The sequence below is a fragment of the Brassica napus genome, chromosome A3, assembly GCF_020379485.1.
Source record: "Brassica napus cultivar Da-Ae chromosome A3, Da-Ae, whole genome shotgun sequence".
Taxonomy (NCBI): Eukaryota; Viridiplantae; Streptophyta; class Magnoliopsida; order Brassicales; family Brassicaceae; genus Brassica; species Brassica napus.
This window is the reverse complement of record NC_063436.1, coordinates 35547042-35563185: the sequence shown is the minus strand read 5'-3', so window position 1 is coordinate 35563185 and position 16144 is coordinate 35547042. Positions and strand designations below refer to the sequence as shown.

Genomic DNA, 16144 nt, shown 5'->3' with positions numbered 1-16144 from the left:
TTTTTTTCAGCCTAAAAAGAGTCTAAACTTGGAAACCTAATAACTTTTGAACCGTGAGGAACTACGTCGCCCATAACACCATTTCGGAAAGCCCCTGAAACCATAATGGGCGGTGAATAGACGGTGCAATTTTTCGGGCTCAAATTCAGCCGTTTTGACCCTCAAACGGGATGCAGAAAATTACGGCACTTAAAAAAGATTGAAAGTGGATTCTCAGGTTGTTTTTGATGCTTTTTTAACGCCATTAACCTCGACGCACTTTTTCGCTCAAAACAAAACGGCCAGAAAATCATGTGGGCCCCACGACCTTACACTTGGATTGGCCGGAACAAAGAATATACGAAAACGCGAGTGTTGTACTGACGGGTGCGATCATACCAGCACAAATGCACTGGATCCCATCAGAATTCTGCAGTTAAGCGTGGTTGGGCGAGAGTAGTACTAGGATGGGTGACCTCCCGGGAAGTCCTCGTGTTGCACCCCTTTTTATTTTTATTTTTCAGCCTAAAACGAGTCTAAACTTGGAAACCTCATAACTTTTGAACCGTGAGGAACTACGTCACCCATAGAACCATTGCGGAAAGCCCCAGAGACCATAATGGGCGGTGAATAGACGGTGCAATTTTTCGGGCTCAAATTCAGCCGTTTTGACCCTCAAACGGGATGCAGAAAATTACGGCACGTAAAAAAGATCGAAAGCAGTTTCTCAGGGTGTTTTTGAGGCTTTCTTAACGCCATTAACCTCGACGCACTTTTTCGCTCGAAACAAAACGGCCAGAAAATCATGTGGGCCCCACAGCCTTACACTTGTATTGGCCGAGAAAAGGATATATAGAAACGAGAGTGTTGTACTGACGGGTGCGATTATACCAGCACTAATGCACTGGATCCTATCACATCTCCGCAGCTAAGCGTGCTTGGCGAGAGTAGTACTAGGATGGGTGACCTCCCGGGAAGTCCTCATGTTGCATCCCTTTTATTTTTTATTTTTTTTTCAGCCTAAAAAGAGTCTAAACTTGGAAACCTCATAACTTTTGAACCGTGAGGAACTACGTCGCCCATAAACCATTTCGGAAAGCCCCAGAAACCATAATGGGCGGTGAATAGACGGTGCAATTTTTCGGGCTCAAATTCAGCCGTTTTGACCCTCAAACGGGATGCAGAAAGTTACGTCACTTAAAAAAGATCGAAAGCGGATTCTCAGGTTGTTTTTGATGCTTTCTTAACGCCATTAACCTCGACGCACTTTTTCGCTCAAAACAAAACGGCCAGAAAATCATGTGGGCCCCACGACCTTACACTTGGATTGGCCGGAACAAAGAATATACGAAAACGCGAGTGTTGTACTGACGGGTGCGATCATACCAGCACTAATGCACTGGATCCCATCAGAACTCTTCAGCTAAGCGGGTTTGGCGAGAGTAGTACTAGGATGGGTGACCTCCCGGGAAGTCCTCGTGTTGCACCCCTTTTTATTTTTATTTTTCAGCCTAAAACGAGTCTAAACTTGGAAACCTCATAACTTTTGAACCGTGAGGAACTACGTCACCCATAGAACCATTGCGGAAAGCCCCAGAGACCATAATGGGCGGTGAATAGACGGTGCAATTTTTCGGGCTCAAATTCAGCCGTTTTGACCCTCAAACGGGATGCAGAAAATTACGGCACGTAAAAAAGATCGAAAGCAGTTTCTCAGGGTGTTTTTGAGGCTTTCTTAACCCATTAACCTCGACGCACTTTTTCGCTCGAAACAAAACGGCCAGAAAATCATGTGGGCCCCACAGCCTTACACTTGTATTGGCCGAGAAAGGATATATAGAAACGAGAGTGTTGTACTGACGGGTGCGATTATACCAGCACTAATGCACTGGATCCTATCACATCTCCGCAGCTAAGCGTGCTTGGACGAGAGTAGTACTAGGATGGGTGACCTCCCGGGAAGTCCTCATGTTGCATCCCTTTTATTTTTTATTTTTATTTTTCAGCCTAAAAAGAGTCTAAACTTGGAAACCTCATAACTTTTGAACCGTGAGGAACTACGTCGCCCATAACACCATTTCGGAAAGCCCCTGAAACCATAATGGGCAGTGAATAGACGGTGCAATTTTTCGGGCTCAAATTCAGCCGTTTTGACCCTCAAACGGGATGCAGAAAGTTACGGCACTTAAAAAAGATCGAAAGTGGATTCTCAGGTTGTTTTTGATGCTTTTTTAACGCCATTAACCTCGACGCACTTTTTCGCTCAAAACAAAACGGCCAGAAAATCATGTGGTCTCCACGACCTTACACTTGGATTGGCCGGAAAAAGAATATACGAAAACGCGAGTGTTGTACTGACGGGTGCGATCATACCAGCACTAATGCACTGGATCCCATCAGAACTCTGCAGCTAAGCGGGTTGGGCGAGAGTAGTACTAGGATGGGTGACCTCCCGGGAAGTCCTCGTGTAGCACCCCTTTTTATTTTTATTTTTCAGCTAAAACGAGTCTAAACTTGGAAACCTCATAACTTTTGAACCGTGAGGAACTACGTCACCCATAGAACCATTGTGGAAAGCCCCAGAGACCATAATGGGCGGTGAATAGACGGTGCAATTTTTCGGGCTCAAATTCAGCCGTTTTGACCCTCAAACGGGATGCAGAAAATTACGGCACGTAAAAAAGATCGAAAGCAGTTTCTCAGGGTGTTTTTGAGGCTTTCTTAACGCCATTAACCTCGACGCACTTTTTCGCTCGAAACAAAACGGCCAGAAAATCATGTGGGCCCCACACCTTACACTTGATTGGCCGGAAAAAGATATATAAAAACGCGAGTGTTGTACTGACGGGTGCGATTATACCAGCACTAATGCACTGGATCCCATCAGAACTCTTCAGCTAAGCGTGTTTGGCGAGAGTAGTACTAGGATGGGTGACCTCCCGGGAAGTCCTCGTGTTGCACCCCTTTTTATTTTTATTTTTCAGCCTAAAACGAGTCTAAACTTGGAAACCTCATAACTTTTGAACCGTGAGGAACTACGTCACCCATAGAACCATTGCGGAAAGCCCAGAGACCATAATGGGCGGTGAATAGACGGTGCAATTTTTCGGGCTCAAATTCAGCCGTTTTGACCCTCAAACGGGATGCAGAAAATTACGGCACGTAAAAAAGATCGAAAGCAGTTTCTCAGGGTGTTTTTGAGGCTTTCTTAACCCCATTAACCTCGACGCACTTTTTCGCTCGAAACAAAACGGCCAGAAAATCATGTGGGCCCCACAGCCTTACACTTGTATTGGCCGAGAAAAGGATATATAGAAACGAGAGTGTTGTACTGACGGGTGCGATTATACCAGCACTAATGCACTGGATCCTATCAGATCTCCGCAGCTAAGCGTGGTTTGGCGAGAGTAGTACTAGGATGGGTGACCTCCCGGGAAGTCCTCATGTTGCATCCCTTTTATTTTTATTTTTATTTTTCAGCCTAAAAAGTCTAAACTTGGAAACCTCATAACTTTTGAACCGTGAGGAACTACGTCGCCCATAACACCATTTCGAAAGCGAAAACGGCTAGTTGTTGTACTGACGGGTGCGATCATACCAGCAACAAAATGCACTGATCCCATCAGAATTCTGCATTAAAGCGTGGTTGGGCGAGAGTAGTACTAGGATGGGTGACCTCCCGGGAAGTCCTCGTGTAGCCCCCTTTTTTTTTTTTTTATTTTTCAGCCTAACGAGTCTAAACTTGGAAACCTCATAACTTTTGAACCGTGAGGAACTACGTCACCCATAGAACCATTGCGGAAAGCCCCAGAACCATAATGGGCGGTGAATAGACGGTGCAATTTTTCGGGCTCAAATTCAGCCGTTTTGACCCTCAAACGGGATGCAGAAAATTACGGCACGTAAAAAAGATCGAAAGCAGTTTCTCAGGGTGTTTTTGAGGCTTTCTTAACGCCATTAACCTCGACGCACTTTTTCGCTCGAAACAAAACGGCCAGAAAATCATGTGGGCCCCACGCCTTACACTTGTATTGGCCGAGAAAGGATATATAGAAACGCGAGTGTTGTACTGACGGGTGCGATCATACCAGCACTAATGCACTGGATCCTATCACATCTCCGCAGCTAAGCGTGCTTGGACGAGAGTAGTACTAGGATGGGTGACCTCCCGGAAGTCCTCATGTTGCATCCCTTTTATTTTTATTTTTATTTTTCAGCCTAAAACGAGTCTAAACTTGGAAACCTCATAACTTTTGAACCGTGAGGAACTACGTCGCCCATAACACCATTTCGGAAAGCCCCAGAAACCATAATGGGCGGTGAATAGACGGTGCAATTTTTCGGGCTCAAATTCAGCCGTTTTGACCCTCAAACGGGATGCAGAAATTACGGCACTTAAAAAAGATCGAAAGCAGATTCTCAGGTTGTTTTTGATGCTTTCTTAACGCCATTAACCTCGACGCACTTTTTCGCTCAAACAAAACGGCCAGAAAATCATGTGGGCCCCACAGCCTTACACTTGGATTGGCCGAACAAAAATATACGGAAACGAGAGTGTTGTACTGACGGGTGCGATCATACCAGCACTAATGCACTGGATCCCATCAGAACTCTTCAGCTAAGCGGGGTTTGGCGAGAGTAGTACTAGGATGGGTGACCTCCCGGGAAGTCCTCGTGTTGCACCCCTTTTTTATTTTTATTTTTCAGCCTAAACTCTAAACTTGGAAACCTCATAACTTTTGAACCGTGAGGAACTACGTCACCCATAGAACCATTGCGGAAAGCCCCAGAGACCATAATGGGCGGTGAATAGACGGTGCAATTTTTCGGGCTCAAATTCAGCCGTTTTGACCCTCAAACGGGATGCAGAAATTACGGCACGTAAAAAAGATCGAAAGCAGTTTCTCAGGGTGTTTTTGTGAGCTTTCTTAACGCCATTAACCTCGACGCACTTTTTCGCTCGAAACAAACGGCCAGAAAATCATGTGGGCCCCACACCTTACACTTGGATTGGCCGGAACAAAGAATATACAAAAACGCGAGTGTTGTACTGACGGGTGCGATCATACCAGCACTAAAGCACTGGATCCCATCAGAACTCTTCAGCTAAGCGGGTTTGGCGAGAGTAGTACTAGGATGGGTGACCTCCCGGGAAGTCCTCGTGTTGCACCCCTTTTTATTTTTATTTTTCAGCCTAAAACGAGTCTAAACTTGGAAACCTCATAACTTTTGAACCGTGAGGAACTACGTCACCCATAGAACCATTGCGGAAAGCCCCAGAGACCATAATGGGCGGTGAATAGACGGTGCAATTTTTTGGGCTCAAATTCAGCCGTTTTGACCCTCAAACGGGATGCAGAAAATTACGGCACGTAAAAAGATCGAAAGCAGTTTCTCAGGGTGTTTTTGAGGCTTTCTAACGCCATTAACCTCGACGCACTTTTTCGCTCGAAACAAACGGCCAGAAAATCATGTGGGCCCCACAGCCTTACACTTGTATTGGCCGAGAAAGGATATATAGAAACGAGAGTGTTGTACTGACGGGTGCGATTATACCAGCACTAATGCACTGGATCCTATCACATCTCCGCAGCTAAGCGTGCTTGGACGAGAGTAGTACTAGGATGGGTGACCTCCCGGGAAGTCCTCATGTTGCATCCCTTTTATTTTTTATTTTTATTTTTCAGCCTAAAAGAGTCTAAACTTGGAAACCTCATAACTTTTGAACCGTGAGGAACTACGTCGCCCATAACACCATTTCGGAAAGCCCCTGAACCATAATGGGCGGTGAATAGACGGTGCAATTTTTTGGGCTCAAATTCAGCCGTTTTGACCCTCAAACTGGATGCAGAAAGTTACGTCACTTAAAAAAGATCGAAAGCAGTTTCTCAGGTTGTTTTTGATGCTTTTTTAACGCCATTAACCTCGACGCACTTTTTCGCTCAAAACAAAACGGCCAGAAAATCATGTGGGCCCCACGACCTTACACTTGGATTGGCCGGAACAAAGAATATACGAAAACGCGAGTGTTGTACTGACGGGTGCGATCATACCAGCACTAATGCACTGGATCCCATCAGAATTCTGCAGCTAAGCGTGGTTGGGCGAGAGTAGTACTAGGATGGGTGACCTCCCGGGAAGTCCTCGTGTTGCACCCCTTTTTTTTTTATTTTTCAGCCTAAAACGAGTCTAAACTTGGAAACATCATAACTTTTGAACAGTGAGGAACTACGTCACCCATAGAACCATTGCGGAAAGCCCCAGAGACCATAATGGGCGGTGAATAGACGGTGCAATTTTTTTTTTTTTTTTTCAGCCGTTTTGACCCTCAAACGGGATGCAGAAAATTACGGCACGTAAAAAAGATCGAAAGCAGTTTCTCAGGGTGTTTTGAGGCTTTCTTAACCCCATTAACCTCGACGCACTTTTTCGCTCGAAACAAAACGGCCAGAAAATCATGTGGGCCCCACAGCCTTACACTTGTATTGGCCGAGAAAAAGATATATAGAAACGAGAGTGTTGTACTGACGGGTGCGATTATACCAGCACTAATGCACTGGATCCTATCACATCTCCGCAGCTAAGCGTGCTTGGACGAGAGTAGTACTAGGATGGGTGACCTCCGGGAAGTCCTCATGTTGCATCCCTTTTATTTTTTATTTTTATTTTTCAGCCTAAAAGAGTCTAAAAACTTTGAAACCTCATAACTTTTGAAAACCGTGCGGAACTAACGTGCCCATAAGCACCATTTCGAAAACGCGAGTGTTTGTACTTACGGGTGCGATCGACAGCACAAATGCACTGGATCCCATCTAATTCTGGCATTAAGCGTGGTTGGGCGAGAGTAGTACTAGGATGGGTGACCTCCCGGGAAGTCCTCGTGTAGCACCCCTTTTTATTTTTATTTTTTCAGCCTAAAACGAGTCTAAACTTGGAAACCTCATAACTTTTGAACCGTGAGGAACTACGTCACCCATAGAACCATTGCGGAAAGCCCCAGACACCATAATGGGCGGTGAATAGACGGTGCAATTTTTCGGGCTCAAATTCAGCCGTTTTGACCCTCAAACGGGATGCAGAAAATTACGGCACGTAAAAAAGATCGAAAGAAGTTTCTCAGGGTGTTTTTGAGGCTTTCTTAACGCCATTAACCTCGACGCACTTTTTCGCTCGAAACAAACGGCCAGAAAATCATGTGGGCCCCACAGCCTTACACTTGTATTGGCCGAGAAAAGGATATATAGAAACGAGAGTGTTGTACTGACGGGTGCGATTATACCAGCACTAATGCACTGGATCCTATCACATCTCCGCAGCTAAGCGTGCTTGGACGAGAGTAGTACTAGGATGGGTGACCTCCCGGGAAGTCCTCATGTTGCATCCCTTTTATTTTTTATTTTTATTTTCAGCCTAAAACGAGTCTAAACTTGGAAACCTCATAACTTTTGAACCGTGAGGAACTACGTCGCCCATAACAACCATTTCGGAAAGCCCGAAACCATAATGGGCGGTGAATAGACGGTGCAATTTTTTCGGGCTCAAATTCAGCCGTTTTGACCCTCAAACGGGATGCAGAAAGTTACGGCACTTAAAAAAGATCGAAAGCGGATTCTCAGGTTGTTTTTGATGCTTTCTTAACGCCATTAACCTCGACGCACTTTTTCGCTCAAACAAAACGGCCAGAAAATCATGTGGGCCCCACGCCTTACACTTGGATTGGCCGAAACAAGAATATACGGAAATGCGAGTGTTGTACTGACGGGTGTGATCATACCAGCACTAATGCACTGGATCCCATCAGAACTCTTCAGCTAAGCGTGGGTTTGGCGAGAGTAGTACTAGGATGGGTGACCTCCCGGGAAGTCCTCGTGTTGCACCCTTTTTTATTTTTATTTTTCAGCAGCCTAAACGAGTCTAAACTTGGAAACCTCATAACTTTTGAACCGTGAGGAACTACGTCACCCAGAACCATTGCGGAAAGCCCCAGAACCCATAATGGGCGGTGAATAGACGGTGCAATTTTTCGGGCTCAAATTCAGCCGTTTTGACCCTCAAACGGGATGCAGAAAATTACGGCACGTAAAAAAGATCGAAAGCAGTTTCTCAGGGTGTTTTTGAGGCTTTCTTAACGCCATTAACTTCGACGCACTTTTTCGCTCGAAACAAAACGGCCAGAAAATCATGTGGGCCCCACGACCTTACACTTGGATTGGCCGGAACAAAGAATATACAAAACGCGAGTGTTGTACTGACGGGTGCGATCATACCAGCACTAATGCACTGGATCCCATCAGAACTCTTCAGCTAAGCGTGGTTTGGCGAGAGTAGTACTAGGATGGGTGACCTCCCGGGAAGTCCTCGTGTTGCACCCCCCTTTTTTTATTTTTATTTTTCAGCCTAAACGAGTCTAAACTTGGAAACCTCATAACTTTTGAACCGTGAGGAACTACGTCACCCATAGAACCATTGCGGAAAGCCCCAGAGACCATAATGGGCGGTGAATAGACGGTGCAATTTTTCGGGCTCAAATTCAGCCGTTTTGACCCTCAAACGGGATGCAGAAAATTACGGCACGTAAAAAAGATCGAAAAGTTTCTCAGGGTGTTTTTGAGGCTTTCTTAACGCCATTAACCTCGACGCACTTTTTCGCTCGAAACAAAACGGCCAGAAAATCATGTGGGCCCCACAGCCTTACACTTGTATTGGCCGAGAAAAGGATATATAGAAACGAGAGTGTTGTACTGACGGGTGCGATTATACCAGCACTAATGCACTGGATCCTATCACATCTCCGCAGCTAAGCGTGCTTGGACGAGAGTAGTACTAGGATGGGTGACCTCCTGGGAAGTCCTCATGTTGCATCCCTTTTATTTTTTATTTTTATTTTTCAGCCTAAAAGAGTCTAAACTTGGAAACCTCATAACTTTTGAACCGTGAGGAACTACGTCGCCCATAACACCATTTCGGAAAGCCCCTGAAACCATAATGGGCGGTGAATAGACGGTGCTTTTTCGGGCTCAAATTCAGCATTTTGACCCTCAAACGGGATGCAGAAAGTTGCGGCACTTAAAAAAGATCGAAAGTGGATTCTCAGGTTGTTTTTGATGCTTTTTTAACGCCATTAACCTCGACGCACTTTTTCGCTCAAAACAAAACGGCCAGAAAATCATGTGGGCCCCACGACCTTACACTTGGATTGGCCGGAACAAAGAATATACGAAAACGCGAGTGTTGTACTGACGGGTGCGATCATACCAGCACAATGCACTGGATCCCATCAGATTCTGCAGCTAAGCGTGGTTGGGCGAGAGTAGTACTAGGATGGGTGACCTCCCGGGAAGTCCTCGTGTAGCACCCCTTTTTATTTATTTTTCAGCCTAAAACGAGTCTAAACTTGGAAACCTCATAACTTTTGAACCGTGAGGAACTACGTCACCCATAGAACCATTGCGGAAAGCCCCAGAGACCATAATGGGCGGTGAATAGACGGTGCAATTTTTCGGGCTCAAATTCAGCCGTTTTGACCCTCAAACGGGATGCAGAAAATTACGGCACGTAAAAAAGATCGAAAGCAGTTTCTCAGGTGTTTTTTGAGGCTTTCTTAACGCCATTAACCTCGACGCACTTTTTCGCTCGAAACAAAACGGCCAGAAAATCATGTGGGCCCCACAGCCTTACACTTGTATGGCCGAGAAAAGGATATATAGAAACGAGAGTGTTGTACTGACGGGTGCGATTATACCAGCACTAATGCACTGGATCCTATCACATCTCCGCAGCTAAGCGTGCTTGGACGAGAGTAGTACTAGGATGGGTGACCTCCCGGGAAGTCCTCATGTTGCATCCCTTTTATTTTTTATTTTTTTTTCAGCCTAAAAGAGTCTAAACTTGGAAACCTCATAACTTTTGAACCGTGAGGAACTACGTTCCCATAACACCATTTCGGAAAGCCCGAAACCATAATGGGCGGTGAATAGACGGTGCAATTTTTCGGGCTCAAATTCAGCCATTTTGACCCTCAAACGGGATGCAGAAAGTTACGGCACTTAAAAAAGATCGAAAGTGGATTCTCAGGTTGTTTTTGATGCTTTTTTAACGCCATTAACCTCGACGCACTTTTTCGCTCAAAACAAACGGCCAGAAAATCATGTGGGCCCCACGACCTTACACTTGGATTGGCCGGAACAAAGAATATACGAAACGCGAGTGTTGTACTGACGGGTGCGATCATACCAGCACTAATGCACTGGATCCCATCAGAATTCTGCAGCTAAGCGTGGTTGGGCGAGAGTAGTACTAGGATGGGTGACCTCCCGGGAAGTCCTCGTGTTGTCACCCCTTTTTATTTTTATTTTTCAGCCTAAAACGAGTCTAAACTTGGAAACCTCATAACTTTTGAACCGTGAGGAACTACGTCACCCAGAACCATTGCGGAAAGCCCCAGACACCATAATGGGCGGTGAATAGACGGTGCAATTTTTTGGGCTCAAATTCAGCCGTTTTGACCCTCAAACGGGATGCAGAAAATTACGGCACGTAAAAAAGATCGAAAGCAGTTTCTCAGGGTGTTTTTGAGGCTTTCTTAACGCCATTAACCTCGACGCACTTTTTGCTCGAAACAAACGGCCAGAAAAGGATATATAGAAACGAGAGTGTTGTACTGACGGGTGCGATTATACCAGCACTAATGCACTGGATCCTATCACATCTCCGCAGCTAAGCGTGCTTGGACGAGAGTAGTACTAGGATGGGTGACCTCCCGGGAAGTCCTCATGTTGCATCCCTTTTATTTTTATTTTTTTTTTCATTTTTCAGCCTAAAAGAGTCTAAACTTGGAAACCTCATAACTTTTGAACCGTGAGGAACTACGTCGCCCATAACACCATTTCGGAAAGCCCCTGAACCATAATGGGCGGTGAAATTGCAATTTTTTCGGCTCAAATCAGCCGTTTTGACCCTCAAACGGGATGCAGAAAGTTACGGCACTTAAAAAAGATCGAAAGCGGATTCTCAGGTTGTTTTTGATGCTTTTTTAACGCCATTAACCTCGACGCACTTTTTCGCTCAAAACAAACGGCCAGAAAATCATGTGGGCCCCACGACCTTACACTTGGATTGGCCGGAACAAAGAATATACGAAAACGCGAGTGTTGTACTGACGGGTGCGATCATACCAGCACTAATGCACTGGATCCCATCAGAATTCTGCAGCTAAGCGTGGTTGGGCGAGAGTAGTACTAGGATGGGTGACCTCCGGGAAGTCCTCGTGTAGCACCCCTTTTTATTTTTATTTTTCAGCCTAAAACGAGTCTAAACTTGGAAACCTCATAACTTTTGAACCGTGAGGAACTACGTCACCCATAGAACCATTGCGGAAAGCCCCAGACACCATAATGGGCGGTGAATAGACGGTGCAATTTTTCGGGCTCAAATTCAGCCGTTTTGACCCTCAAACGGGATGCAGAAAATTACGGCACGTAAAAAAGATCGAAAGCAGTTTCTCAGGGTGTTTTGAGGCTTTCTTAACCCCATTAACCTCGACGCACTTTTTCGCTCGAAACAAAACGGCCAGAAAATCATGTGGGCCCCACAGCCTTACACTTGTATTGGCCGAGAAAAGGATATATAGAAACGAGAGTGTTGTACTGACGGGTGCGATTATACCAGCACTAATGCACTGGATCCTATCACATCTCCGCAGCTAAGCGTGCTTGGACGAGAGTAGTACTAGGATGGGTGACCTCCCGGAAGTCCTCATGTTGCATCCCTTTTATTTTTTTATTTTTATTTCATCAGCCTAAAATCTAAACTTTGAAACCTCATAACTTTTGAACCGTGAGGACTACGTCGCCCATAACACCATTTCGAAAAAACGCGAGTGTTGTACTGACGGTGCGATCATACCAGCACGCAAATGCAACTGGATCCCCTCCGAATTCTGCATTTAAATCGTGGTTGGGCGAGAGTAGTACTAGATGGGTGACCTCCCAGGAAGTCCTCGTTTAGCACCCCTTTTTATTTTTTATTTTTCAGCCTAAAACGAGTCTAAACTTGGAAACCTCATAACTTTTGAACCGTGAGGAACTACGTCACCCATAGAACCATTGCGGAAAGCCCCAGACACCATAATGGGCGGTGAATAGACGGTGCAATTTTTCGGGCTCAAATTCAGCCGTTTTGACCCTCAAACGGGATGCAGAAAATTACGGCACGTAAAAAAGATCGAAAGCAGTTTCTCAGGGTGTTTTTGAGGCTTTCTTAACGCCATTAACCTCGACGCACTTTTTCGCTCGAAACAAAACGGCCAGAAAATCATGTGGGCCCCACAGCCTTACACTTGTATTGGCCGAGAAAAGGATATATAGAAACGAGAGTGTTGTACTGACGGGTGCGATTATACCAGCACTAATGCACTGGATCCTATCACATCTCCGCAGCTAAGCGTGCTTGGACGAGAGTAGTACTAGGATGGGTGACCTCCCGGGAAGTCCTCATGTTGCACTCCCTTTTATTTTTTATTTTTATTTTTCAGCCTAAAACGAGTCTAAACTTGGAAACCTCATAACTTTTGAACCGTGAGGAACTACGTCGCCCATAACACCATTTCGGAAAGCCCTGAAACCATAATGGGCGGTGAATAGACGGTGCAATTTTTTGGGCTCAAATTCAGCCGTTTTGACCCTCAAACGGGATGCAGAAAGTTACGGCACTTAAAAAAGATCGAAAGCGGATTCTCAGGTTGTTTTTGATGCTTTCTTAACGCCATTAACCTCGACGCACTTTTTCGCTCAAACAAAACGGCCAGAATCATGTGGGCCCCACGACCTTACACTTGGATTGGCCGAAACAAAGAATATACGGAAACGCGAGTTTTGTACTGACGGGTGCGATCATACCAGCACTAATGCACTGGATCCCATCAGAACTCTCAGCTAAGCGGGGTTGGCGAGAGTAGTACTAGGATGGGTGACCTCCCGGGAAGTCCTCGTGTTGCACCCCTTTTTATTTTTATTTTTCAGCCTAAAACGAGTCTAAACTTGGAAACCTCATAACTTTTGAACCGTGAGGAACTACGTCACCCATAGAACCATTGCGGAAAGCCCCAGAGACCATAATGGGCGGTGAATAGACGGTGCAATTTTTCGGGCTCAAATTCAGCCGTTTTGACCCTCAAACGGGATGCAGAAATTACGGCACGTAAAAAAGATCGAAAGCAGTTTCTCAGGTGTTTTTGAGGCTTTCTTAACGCCATTAACCTCGACGCACTTTTTCGCTCGAAACAAAACGGCCAGAAAATCATGTGGGCCCCACGACCTTACACTTGGATTGGCCGGAAAAGAATATATAAAAACGAGAGTGTTGTACTGACGGGTGCGATCATACCAGCACTAATGCACTGGATCCCATCAGAACTCCGCAGCTAAGCGTGCTTTGCGAGAGTAGTACTAGGATGGGTGACCTCCCGGGAAGTCCTCGTGTTGCACCCCTTTTTATTTTTATTTTTCAGCCTAAAAGAGTCTAAACTTGGAAACCTCATAACTTTTGAACCGTGAGGAACTACGTCACCCATAGAACCATTGCGGAAAGCCCCAGAGACCATAATGGGCGGTGAATAGACGGTGCAATTTTTTGGGCTCAAATTCAGCCGTTTTGACCCTCAAACGGGATGCAGAAAAATACGGCACGTAAAAAAGATCGAAAGCATTTCTCAGGGTGTTTTTTGAGCTTTCTTAACGCCATTAACCTCGACGCACTTTTTCGCTCGAAACAAAACGGCCAGAAAATCATGTGGGCCCCACAGCCTTACACTTGTATTGGCCGAGAAAAGATATATAGAAACGGAGTGTTGTACTGACGGGTGCGATTATACCAGCACTAATGCACTGGATCCTATCACATTCCGCAGCTAAGCGTGCTTGGACGAGAGTAGTACTAGGATGGGTGACCTCCCGGGAAGTCCTCATGTTGCATCCTTTTATTTTTTATTTTTATTTTTCAGCCTAAAAGAGTCTAAACTTGGAAACCTCATAACTTTTGAACCGTGAGGAACTACGTCGCCCATAACACCATTTCGGAATGCCCCGGAAACCATAATGGGCGGTGGATCGACGGTGCAATTTTTCGGGCTCAAATTCAGCCGTTTTGACCCTCAAACGGGATGCAGAAAGTTACGGCACTTAAAAAAGATTGAAAGCGGATTCTCAGGTTGTTTTTGATGCTTTTTTAACGCCATTAACCTCGACGCACTTTTTCGCTCAAAACAAAACGGCCAGAAAATCATGTGGGCCCCACGACCTTACACTGGATTGGCCGAACAAAGAATATACGAAAACGCGAGTGTTGTACTGACGGGTGCGATCATACCAGCACTAATGCACTGGATCCCATCAGATTCTGCAGCTAAGCGTGGTTGGCGAGAGTAGTACTAGGATGGGTGACCTCCCGGGAAGTCCTCGTGTTGCACCCCTTTTATTTTTATTTTTCAGCCTAAAACGAGTCTAAACTTGGAAACCTCATAACTTTTGAACCGTGAGGAACTACGTCACCCATAGAACCATTGCGGAAAGCCCCAGAGACCATAATGGGCGGTGAATAGACGGTGCAATTTTTCGGGCTCAAATTCAGCCGTTTTGACCCTCAAACGGGATGCAGAAAATTACGGCACGTAAAAAGATCGAAAGTAGTTTCTCAGGGTGTTTTTGAGGCTTTCTTAACGCCATTAACTTCGACGCACTTTTTCGCTCGAAACAAAACGGCCAGAAAATCATGTGGGCCCCACAGCCTTACACTTGTATTGGCCGAGAAAGGATATATAGAAACGGAGTGTTGTACTGACGGGTGCGATTATACCAGCACTAATGCACTGGATCCTATCACATCTCCGCAGCTAAGCGTGCTTGGACGAGAGTAGTACTAGGATGGGTGACCTCCCGGGAAGTCCTCATGTTGCATCCCTTTTTTTTATTTTTTTTTTTTCAGCCTAAAAGAGTCTAAACTTGGAAACCTCATAACTTTTGAACCGTGAGGAACTACGTCGCCCATAACACCATTTCGGAAAGCCCCTGAAACCATAATGGGCGGTGAATAGGTGCAATTTTTCGGGCTCAAATTCAGCCGTTTTGACCCTCAAACGGGATGCAGAAAGTTACGGCACTTAAAAAAGATCGAAAGTGGATTCTCAGTTGTTTTTGATGCTTTTTTAACGCCATTAACCTCGACGCACTTTTTTGCTCAAACCAAACGGCCAGAAAATCATGTGGGCCCCACGACCTTACACTTGGATTGGCCGGAACAAAGAATATACGAAAAGCGAGTGTTGTACTGACGGGTGCGATCATACCAGCACTAATGCACTGGATCCCATCAGAATTCTGCAGCTAAGCGTGTTTGGCGAGAGTAGTACTAGGATGGGTGACCTCCCGGGAGTCCTCGTGTTGCACCCCTTTTTATTTTTATTTTTCAGCCTAAAACGAGTCTAAACTTGGAAACCTCATAACTTTTGAACCGTGAGGAACTACGTCACCCATAGAACCATTTCGGAAAGCCCCAGACACCATAATGGGCGGTGAATAGACGGTGCAATTTTTCGGGCTCAAATTCAGCCGTTTTGACCCTCAAACGGGATGCAGAAAATTACGGCACGTAAAAAAGATCGAAAGCATTTCTCAGGTGTTTTTGAGGCTTTCTTAACGCCATTAACCTCGACGCACTTTTTCGCTCGAAACAAAACGGCCAGAAAAGATTAATAGAAACGAGAGTGTTGTACTGACGGGTGCGATTATACCAGCACTAATGCACTGGATCCTATCACATCTCCGCAGCTAAGCGTGCTTGGACGAGAGTAGTACTAGGATGGGTGACCTCCCGGGAAGTCCTCATGTTGCATCCCTTTTATTTTTATTTTTTTTTTCAGCCTAAAAAGAGTCTAAACTTGGAAACCTCATAACTTTTGAACCGTGAGGAACTACGTCGCCCATAACACCATTTCGGAAAGCCCCTGAAACCATAATTTGCTCAAATTCAGCCGTTTTGACCCTCAAACGGGATGCAGAAGTTACGGCACTTAAAAAAGATCGAAAGCGGATTCTCAGGTTGTTTTTGAGCTTTTTTTAACGCCATTAACCTCGACGCACTTTTTCGCTCAAACAAAACGGCCAGAAAATCA

At 45.5% G+C, this 16144-nt stretch overlaps 14 non-coding genes and 18 pseudogenes across 14 annotated transcripts; all 32 read left to right on the top strand.

Annotated features, from left to right (window-relative positions):
• Window positions 1–364: 364 nt before the first annotated feature.
• On the top strand, window positions 365–483 carry LOC125607493. The gene has a single exon (XR_007338652.1). It is a non-coding gene; the product is annotated as a 5S ribosomal RNA (ribosomal RNA).
• A 373-nt stretch (window positions 484–856) lies between these two features.
• Window positions 857–974, top strand: LOC125607636 (annotated as a pseudogene).
• Window positions 975–1351: 377 nt separating this feature from the next.
• On the top strand, window positions 1352–1469 carry LOC125607564. The gene has a single exon (XR_007338722.1). It is a non-coding gene; the product is annotated as a 5S ribosomal RNA (ribosomal RNA).
• Window positions 1470–1840: 371 nt separating this feature from the next.
• LOC125607585 lies at window positions 1841–1959 on the top strand (annotated as a pseudogene).
• A 379-nt stretch (window positions 1960–2338) lies between these two features.
• On the top strand, window positions 2339–2456 carry LOC125607562. Its single transcript, XR_007338720.1, has one exon. It is a non-coding gene; the product is annotated as a 5S ribosomal RNA (ribosomal RNA).
• Window positions 2457–2825: 369 nt separating this feature from the next.
• On the top strand, window positions 2826–2943 carry LOC125607526. The gene has a single exon (XR_007338684.1). It is a non-coding gene; the product is annotated as a 5S ribosomal RNA (ribosomal RNA).
• A 372-nt stretch (window positions 2944–3315) lies between these two features.
• On the top strand, window positions 3316–3434 carry LOC125607620 (annotated as a pseudogene).
• Window positions 3435–3563: 129 nt separating this feature from the next.
• Window positions 3564–3683, top strand: LOC125607645 (annotated as a pseudogene).
• A 370-nt stretch (window positions 3684–4053) lies between these two features.
• On the top strand, window positions 4054–4171 carry LOC125607627 (annotated as a pseudogene).
• A 375-nt stretch (window positions 4172–4546) lies between these two features.
• On the top strand, window positions 4547–4665 carry LOC125607531. The gene has a single exon (XR_007338689.1). It is a non-coding gene; the product is annotated as a 5S ribosomal RNA (ribosomal RNA).
• A 369-nt stretch (window positions 4666–5034) lies between these two features.
• LOC125607528 lies at window positions 5035–5152 on the top strand. Its single transcript, XR_007338686.1, has one exon. It is a non-coding gene; the product is annotated as a 5S ribosomal RNA (ribosomal RNA).
• Window positions 5153–5521: 369 nt separating this feature from the next.
• Window positions 5522–5640, top strand: LOC125607584 (annotated as a pseudogene).
• A 378-nt stretch (window positions 5641–6018) lies between these two features.
• LOC125607483 lies at window positions 6019–6137 on the top strand. The gene has a single exon (XR_007338642.1). It is a non-coding gene; the product is annotated as a 5S ribosomal RNA (ribosomal RNA).
• A 371-nt stretch (window positions 6138–6508) lies between these two features.
• On the top strand, window positions 6509–6626 carry LOC125607631 (annotated as a pseudogene).
• A 618-nt stretch (window positions 6627–7244) lies between these two features.
• On the top strand, window positions 7245–7363 carry LOC125607582 (annotated as a pseudogene).
• A 376-nt stretch (window positions 7364–7739) lies between these two features.
• LOC125607618 lies at window positions 7740–7859 on the top strand (annotated as a pseudogene).
• Window positions 7860–8232: 373 nt separating this feature from the next.
• On the top strand, window positions 8233–8351 carry LOC125607507. Its single transcript, XR_007338666.1, has one exon. It is a non-coding gene; the product is annotated as a 5S ribosomal RNA (ribosomal RNA).
• Window positions 8352–8725: 374 nt separating this feature from the next.
• Window positions 8726–8844, top strand: LOC125607573. The gene has a single exon (XR_007338731.1). It is a non-coding gene; the product is annotated as a 5S ribosomal RNA (ribosomal RNA).
• A 376-nt stretch (window positions 8845–9220) lies between these two features.
• LOC125607634 lies at window positions 9221–9337 on the top strand (annotated as a pseudogene).
• A 370-nt stretch (window positions 9338–9707) lies between these two features.
• LOC125607581 lies at window positions 9708–9826 on the top strand (annotated as a pseudogene).
• A 372-nt stretch (window positions 9827–10198) lies between these two features.
• Window positions 10199–10317, top strand: LOC125607569. The gene has a single exon (XR_007338727.1). It is a non-coding gene; the product is annotated as a 5S ribosomal RNA (ribosomal RNA).
• A 327-nt stretch (window positions 10318–10644) lies between these two features.
• Window positions 10645–10763, top strand: LOC125607579 (annotated as a pseudogene).
• Window positions 10764–11139: 376 nt separating this feature from the next.
• On the top strand, window positions 11140–11257 carry LOC125607572. Its single transcript, XR_007338730.1, has one exon. It is a non-coding gene; the product is annotated as a 5S ribosomal RNA (ribosomal RNA).
• Window positions 11258–11629: 372 nt separating this feature from the next.
• Window positions 11630–11747, top strand: LOC125607633 (annotated as a pseudogene).
• A 618-nt stretch (window positions 11748–12365) lies between these two features.
• LOC125607575 lies at window positions 12366–12484 on the top strand. The gene has a single exon (XR_007338733.1). It is a non-coding gene; the product is annotated as a 5S ribosomal RNA (ribosomal RNA).
• Window positions 12485–12861: 377 nt separating this feature from the next.
• Window positions 12862–12978, top strand: LOC125607632 (annotated as a pseudogene).
• A 370-nt stretch (window positions 12979–13348) lies between these two features.
• Window positions 13349–13466, top strand: LOC125607500. Its single transcript, XR_007338659.1, has one exon. It is a non-coding gene; the product is annotated as a 5S ribosomal RNA (ribosomal RNA).
• Window positions 13467–13835: 369 nt separating this feature from the next.
• On the top strand, window positions 13836–13953 carry LOC125607638 (annotated as a pseudogene).
• A 376-nt stretch (window positions 13954–14329) lies between these two features.
• On the top strand, window positions 14330–14446 carry LOC125607625 (annotated as a pseudogene).
• A 369-nt stretch (window positions 14447–14815) lies between these two features.
• LOC125607578 lies at window positions 14816–14934 on the top strand (annotated as a pseudogene).
• A 371-nt stretch (window positions 14935–15305) lies between these two features.
• Window positions 15306–15422, top strand: LOC125607567. Its single transcript, XR_007338725.1, has one exon. It is a non-coding gene; the product is annotated as a 5S ribosomal RNA (ribosomal RNA).
• A 327-nt stretch (window positions 15423–15749) lies between these two features.
• LOC125607577 lies at window positions 15750–15868 on the top strand (annotated as a pseudogene).
• The last annotated feature ends 276 nt before the right edge of the window (window positions 15869–16144 follow it).